Source organism: Micropterus dolomieu, linkage group LG01 (genome assembly GCF_021292245.1).
Source record: "Micropterus dolomieu isolate WLL.071019.BEF.003 ecotype Adirondacks linkage group LG01, ASM2129224v1, whole genome shotgun sequence".
In the NCBI taxonomy this organism is placed as follows: Eukaryota; Metazoa; Chordata; class Actinopteri; order Centrarchiformes; family Centrarchidae; genus Micropterus; species Micropterus dolomieu.
Genome location: NC_060150.1, coordinates 53,313,812 through 53,320,253, shown reverse-complemented (window position 1 = coordinate 53,320,253; position 6,442 = coordinate 53,313,812). Strand labels below are relative to the sequence as shown.

Here is a 6,442-nt window from a genome sequence, read left to right as displayed (position 1 = left end):
AGTATCATCTGCATAACAATGAAAGTTTATGGAATATTTCCTGATAATATTGCCTAAAGGAAGCATATATAAAGTGAAGAGGATTGGTCCGAGGACAGATCCTTGTGGAACTCCATGACTAACTTTGGCATGCATTGTGGTTTTAATTTTTGAGGTTTTTATGTACAGCTCCTCTTCTGTTTACCTTTGATTTAAATAATTTCGATGGTCGGGGGGCAGACACCGTCACTATAGGATTTTCACTAAGTAACTCCTGAAATGGAGGAGCAGAGAAGTGTGTTAGACTGCGACTCTGCGTAGGGTTTTGGGTGGGTAACTGCTGAATTAGAAGGGCAGAGAAGTGTGTTAGACTGCGACTCTGCCTCCTGGTCTCAACTCTGGGTTGTTATGGATTTGGACAACTAATAAACTTGGCCAGATTTCTAGAAATGAGAGCTGCTCCTTTCCAAGTGCTGCTCCTTTCCAAGTGGGATGGATGCCGTCTCTCCGAATCAGACCAGGTCTTCCCCAGAAAGTCGTTTGCTGGACACCACCTCGACAACCAGCGGCAGAATGACGATATGCGGCTATACATGTCATCACTGGTCAGATTTGGCAGGGGTCCAGAGAAAACTACGGTGTCCGACATTATTTTTGCATATGTACACACCGACTCAACATTAATCTTAGTGACCTCCGATTGGCGTAACCGTAAGCCGATTAGAGTCATTACCGCCGAGGTGAATAACAATCTTACTGTATTTACGTTTATCCTTAGCCAGCAGTTTCAAATAAGACTCAATGTCGCCCGCTCTGGCCCCAGGGATGCACTTAACTATGGCCGCTGGCTTCGCTAAATTCACGTTTCTCAAAATGGAGCTGCCAATGATCAGAGTTGGTTTCTCAGCGGGTGTGTCGCTGAGTGGGGAAAAACTGTTAGAAACGTGAACAGGTTGATGGTGCCCTGTGGACTTTGAATGCTTACGACTATTCCTCCTTTGGATAGTCACCCAGGCTGCTCAGGAAATCCCGGGGGACGGCTACCAGAGGCTAACTCAGGCCGTTCCGCACCGACTACCGGTGACTACACTTATTACATGTACCATTACTGCTAAAGGAGGCAGAGGAGTAACTGAACATCTGACACACCGAGCAGGAGAAAGTAGGAGAGAGAGAGGTAGAAGGAGAAGCCATCGCTAGCTGCTAAGTTAAAGTCGCTGTAGCGTCAGCTACCAAAACTTTAGAACAAGAAGAAGTGGCACTTGCAGAAAGGGTCAGCACATGATACTGTGAGCAAAGTCAAATCTAATCTGATCTTTCTAAACCCAAATTTGTGTATATGCTGGGAATGCACACCAATCCTCCAATCTATCCGTGTGCTATGTACTTGATACTGGATTCTCTCAGACCAAAGTGTTTTATAAACAACCAGTAACACTTGAACAGCCTCATCAAGTTAGCCTCACTTCCACTAGCTCACCTTTCTTTCTTAAATGAGTAATCATGACATCGTAGTTTTCTGCATGTTTGATGATTACTACTTTACTGGCTTGTACAATAAGAACACCTCCTCAGTTTAACAAAGATAAATCAACGGTGTGAAGAGAGATCGTTGTATGTTTTTCTCAAAAGTCAGAATGAATGAAGAAGAAGTCAACTCACTCTCTCAAGATTCCATTTATAATTGCAGCAAGCATGTGTGGGTCCACAGCACGCCTTTTTTTGTTCAAAACCCACAGCAACAGGCAGACAACCAGCAGCACTGCCATCAGGAACAGGTCAGCCATCTGCACAAAGATCAGGTTTACTGATTGAGCGTTTTATGGAGAGGGGAAAAGATAGTGGCATAAAGTGAGCACCTGTTGCACCGAGCTCTGACCGTAATGACTGTTATTTGTCTGATTTCCACACCTGCTTGGCGAAGATCCTATAACTAATAACAAGAGTGACTCAGCTAAGTCCCTTGACAAAATTTTTTTTAAGTTCCTGATTAAATGAAGAATAAGTCAACCAAGACTGTGAAGGACAGCAGGCCACTAATGAAATGGATGGGGCTAGCTGCAAGGATACTAGCGCCGACGCCAGCTCGAATATTCTTGTCCAGTCTTGACAGTGTGGACAAGAGCATCAACGCTGTTGACACCGAAGTCGAGAGAGTTCTACCGACCGCGGAGGACCAAGCGGCTCTGTAGGTGAAGCAGAGGGGAGATTTGCTGATGTAGAGACCACCACCGGATTGCTACAAGTCAGGGTAGCCAAGCTGGAGAGACAGGTGGCCGGATTGCTGGAGCACATATATGACCTTGACAACCAAAGTGTCTCTTTGTCTGTTACATGATGTTAGGTGGAGGTTATTGCCTGCTAACACACAGATGGTTAAAGGGGTATGGGGAAAGGAATTGTAAACTACTATTAATGATGGGACATGGGAAAAGATTTGGAATCATGCTAACAAGATATCAATTTGCACCCGAATGAAGGCTATACAGTTTAAAATTATTCAAAGAATACATATATCTCCTAATCGCAGACACTTCTTTAACCCTTCCCTTTCACCGTTGTCTTAAATGTAAAGCAAAGATGGGAACACTGACTCATTGCTTATGGTCACATGTCAAACTGTAGAAATCCTGGTCAGAGGGGCTGAGGGAAATTGGGAGAATTCTGGGTACCCAATTGGAAATGGACCCAGTGTCACACTGTTATTGGGACTTCAACATATATACTGTAACTACGGCAACTAACAAGCGACTGTATAATATGTTGACATTCGCTACCAGACAAAACATATTATTGCAGTGGATTCCAGCCCCTCTATTCAGGGCTGGTATAGAGTTCTAGAGTTAAAATTAATTCCGTTGGAGTATCTCACTGGTATCCTCCACTCCAGGTCGGATCAGTTTCTAGAGGTTTGGGGGCCCTGCCTTAGGTCGCTGGAGTCTAAGTGGGTGTGGTCTTCTTTTTTTGTGAAGTTGAGGTATTTTTTATGTTGTTTTTATGTTTATTTTTTGTTTATTTTTTGTGAGTTGAAGTCATGTTTTAGTTAATTTTTGCATGATTGTCTGTGTTAAAAATCCAATAAAAAAATTAAAAGGAAGATTGACCGATTTATAAAAACAACACCATCATACAGAACAGCTACAATACAATATGTCTATAGTATTTCGTCTGCAGGTGTTCACACATTAATGCATTTATCTTTTACATTAAATACAGTAATTGTGTTCTACATTCACTTTTAGATTTTAACCAAGTAGTTTGTATGTACTTGATTTTATTAAGTAATGCTAAAACAGAAACAAGCCGTCTGGAAAAAGTCAGCAATGTTTTCACTTATTGTCAATATTGAAAAGATATTATTAATCCTGATTCATTTTGGGTATATTGGGTTATTTTAGGGGCAAATAGCTGGTATTTTCAACAGCAGTGATTTTATAATGTCCCACATGTTAATGTCCCTTTTGCTGAAGTATCTCAGTACATTAGTTGTGTTCACCTATTTGCCATGATGCTTTGTCGCCATCATGTGGTGCAAAGGTCAACAACATGATGTGAGTCTGAATGAATGCCAAGTTATATTCACTGTGGGTCACCTACATTTTGGTAATCAGTGCTGGAAAGTAACTCAAGAACTTAAGTACAAAAAGTGATGAGTATTTTCAATTTATGGTACTTTACATTTTTTACATTTCAGAGGAACATGTACTTTTTAGTCCACTACAGTTAGTACTTAACAGCCATAGCTATTAGTTACTTTGATTTACATAAAACATTATGAATAGTTTATAAATAAATATTTTTCATTATTATAGATGAAAAGCTTTACGTCATGTGACATAATTATTTTAGAGTAAAAAACAAAACAAAAAAAACACTAGAAGGGACTATTATGCTTAATGGGTACTTTTACTTTAGATAGGCCTATTTTAAAGGTCCAGTGTGTAATATTTCCGAGGATCTATTGACAGAAATGGATGAAGAATAATAATAATAAAAATAATAATGCATTACATTTTTATAGCGCTTTATCATGGAAACTCAAAGCGCTTCACAGTGAAGTGTGTGTGTGTTTGTGGGGGGTGTGGGTGTATAAAGACCTAACGTAATGAACCATTATGTTTTTATTACATTTAAATGAGCCATTTCTATTTACATACGCAGGTCATACATGCCTTACATGTAAGTCGCCTTGTTGCGCCACCATGTTTCTACATTAGCCCAAATGGACAAATGCTCTACAGAGTACATTTTAGACGCTAATCACTACGTTCAATACGATACAGCAGGGGTCTGCAAAATAGGTTTTGCATCGCAGCATTTTTCTTACCCATTAGATGGTGGATCAAAATATAAGGCATAATAGAAGGTTGTGAGTTTGATCCCAAGTTGGGATTTTTTCCCCCTCTTTAAGAAATTGTTTCACATGCTCACACTACAGGATGTGCTGCAGTGTGTATGTTCCGTGAACAATATTTGAGAGAAATAGGCCTTTTGTTCAGCTCATGATGAATGGGGGCAAAATGAACTGTTGCGTTTATAATATCTGTACACATCACCTACAGGAAGAGCAGGGTGTGTGTTTAATTTCACAATGCATATGCGAAACAAAAGATCTTGAAAAAAGCATAAATTTTGCCAGAGAGACCTAAGTTGGATAAAACTTACCAGACCTGTCTGTGCATTTACAGACGTTTTTTTGTGTAGATTTTATCCAGATAATTAGATTAGTTTTAAATAGTTAAAACACACCGACGTTGACAGGCCATCTTCTCTCAAGTTTGAGTGATGCATCACATATTGCCTCCATCTGGATAATTAAATTACATTATTGTAGGCTACATGAAGCCTACCTGAATTTTGCTGATAATCTTATCAATAGGGTCGTATTCATTCAAGTAAATTGATAAAAAAAAAATTGAGTTTCAGTTTCTATTTAGCCGTCTTCTCTCTTTTTCTTTTAGGCCTATTTATACTGCACGTTTTATTTGTGTGTTTGGTGGATGCATAGAGACACCTGAACAAAAATGTTCAATATTTTGTTTACTATATGTACCCGCAGCCAAAGTGCGCATTTCCTGTGCTGCCCCGTCTCCCCCGCCATTGTTCTGGCATGAAGTTAAGTTATACAGCCTGCCGGAGGGCACTAGAGACGTGGCGCCTGGCTAAATGTATAGTCACAAGCATTTGGCCAGAATACAACAGGAACAAGAGAAATAAAACATACTTACACTTGTTTCTTGTCCAGAAGAAAAACAGAGATCCGAAGTGTGAAGAGTTATGCTGCGTTACAGGCAACTTGGAAATGGGAAATTTCCAACCTCCAACCAGGGGCGTTTCCAGGCTTTTGAAACATTTGGAGCTTAGCCCAGCCCAGAAATCTTTTCTGTTTTTTTTAAATACCACAGTGTAAAAACACTCAATTACAAAACAAAACTCATACTTTCAAATTTAAGGGTAACTTTAAAGTAGTTTTTGGAAGGAGGAAAAATATAGTGTCACTGGATTGAAAGATATCACTCGGACCTCTGGCCACAGCTGGCTGGATTCCCATTAGACTGGGTGCAAATACAAATATATTATCTGAAAAGTGTAGCCTAATTAAAGTATTAAATGTAAAAATCACAATGACAATACTTCATATTTTACAAGATAATCCATCCATCCATTGCCAACCGCTTATCCTGCGCACAGGGTCGAGGGGGGCTGGAGCCAGTCAAGGCCGACATAGGCAGGAGGCAGGGTACACCCTGGACAGGTCGCCAGTCCATCGCAGGGCATTTTACAAGATAATTAACTGTTTTAAATACATAATCTTACCCAGCAAATTAATCACAATAGATAAATATAGTGCGATAAATAGTATCAAATTTTCCCCTGAAATGTAGAAGTAAAGTTCAATCCAACACAAATACTTATTTAAAGTACTTCAACATTATACTTAAGTACAGTACTGATGTGTACCACTCAGCAGTCCCACAAACCTCCAGCTACTGAGATAAAAAGATTCCTTATGATTTAAATGCACTTGTTTCTTTTCATTCTATGCTAACCCCGATTTAATGACTCCCATTTATGTCAGAGTATTGTTCAGGACTGTCAGTAGAGTTAGCAGCGACAAGGACCAAAGTAATTAAAATTTCAAGTTTGGGGATAAAAAACAACTTAAATCTGATCCAAGGACAAAAAAAAAAAATCTTCAAAGTGCTTAAAGATATCATGGTTTGATGCCCAGCCTTTAAGGATGCAATCACTCATTCATGTTGTAGAAAAGCTGCATAAGAAGCCCTGTAGGTGCTCCTTTCAGACGGTTAAACAAAATGAGGAGCACTGGGAACGTTTCCTGCCACAGCGGTGTCTGTGGTATACAGAAGAAACAAATAGCTCCAGCCACTGTGGTGATTTACAAAAGTTAAAAGCCTTCAGCGTTAAAATGCCTCTTTTATTGTGTGTGGGGAGATAACTT

General features: G+C 39.7%; 1 protein-coding gene and 1 long non-coding RNA gene across 2 annotated transcripts in view; both read right to left on the bottom strand.

Moving 5' to 3' along the window:
• Positions 1–5,308, bottom strand: part of LOC123970062 — a 7,953-nt gene extending 2,645 nt beyond the window's left edge. Inside the window, exons 1-2 of the long non-coding RNA XR_006824862.1 lie at positions 5,208–5,308; positions 1,642–1,766 (exon numbers count right to left, since the gene is read on the bottom strand). This is a non-coding gene — a long non-coding RNA (uncharacterized LOC123970062). The remainder of the gene's footprint in view (positions 1–1,641; positions 1,767–5,207) is intronic.
• LOC123987090 (B-cell receptor CD22-like) overlaps positions 1–6,442 on the bottom strand; it is a 152,266-nt gene that overhangs the window by 98,012 nt on the left and 47,812 nt on the right. The window lies entirely within an intron of this gene.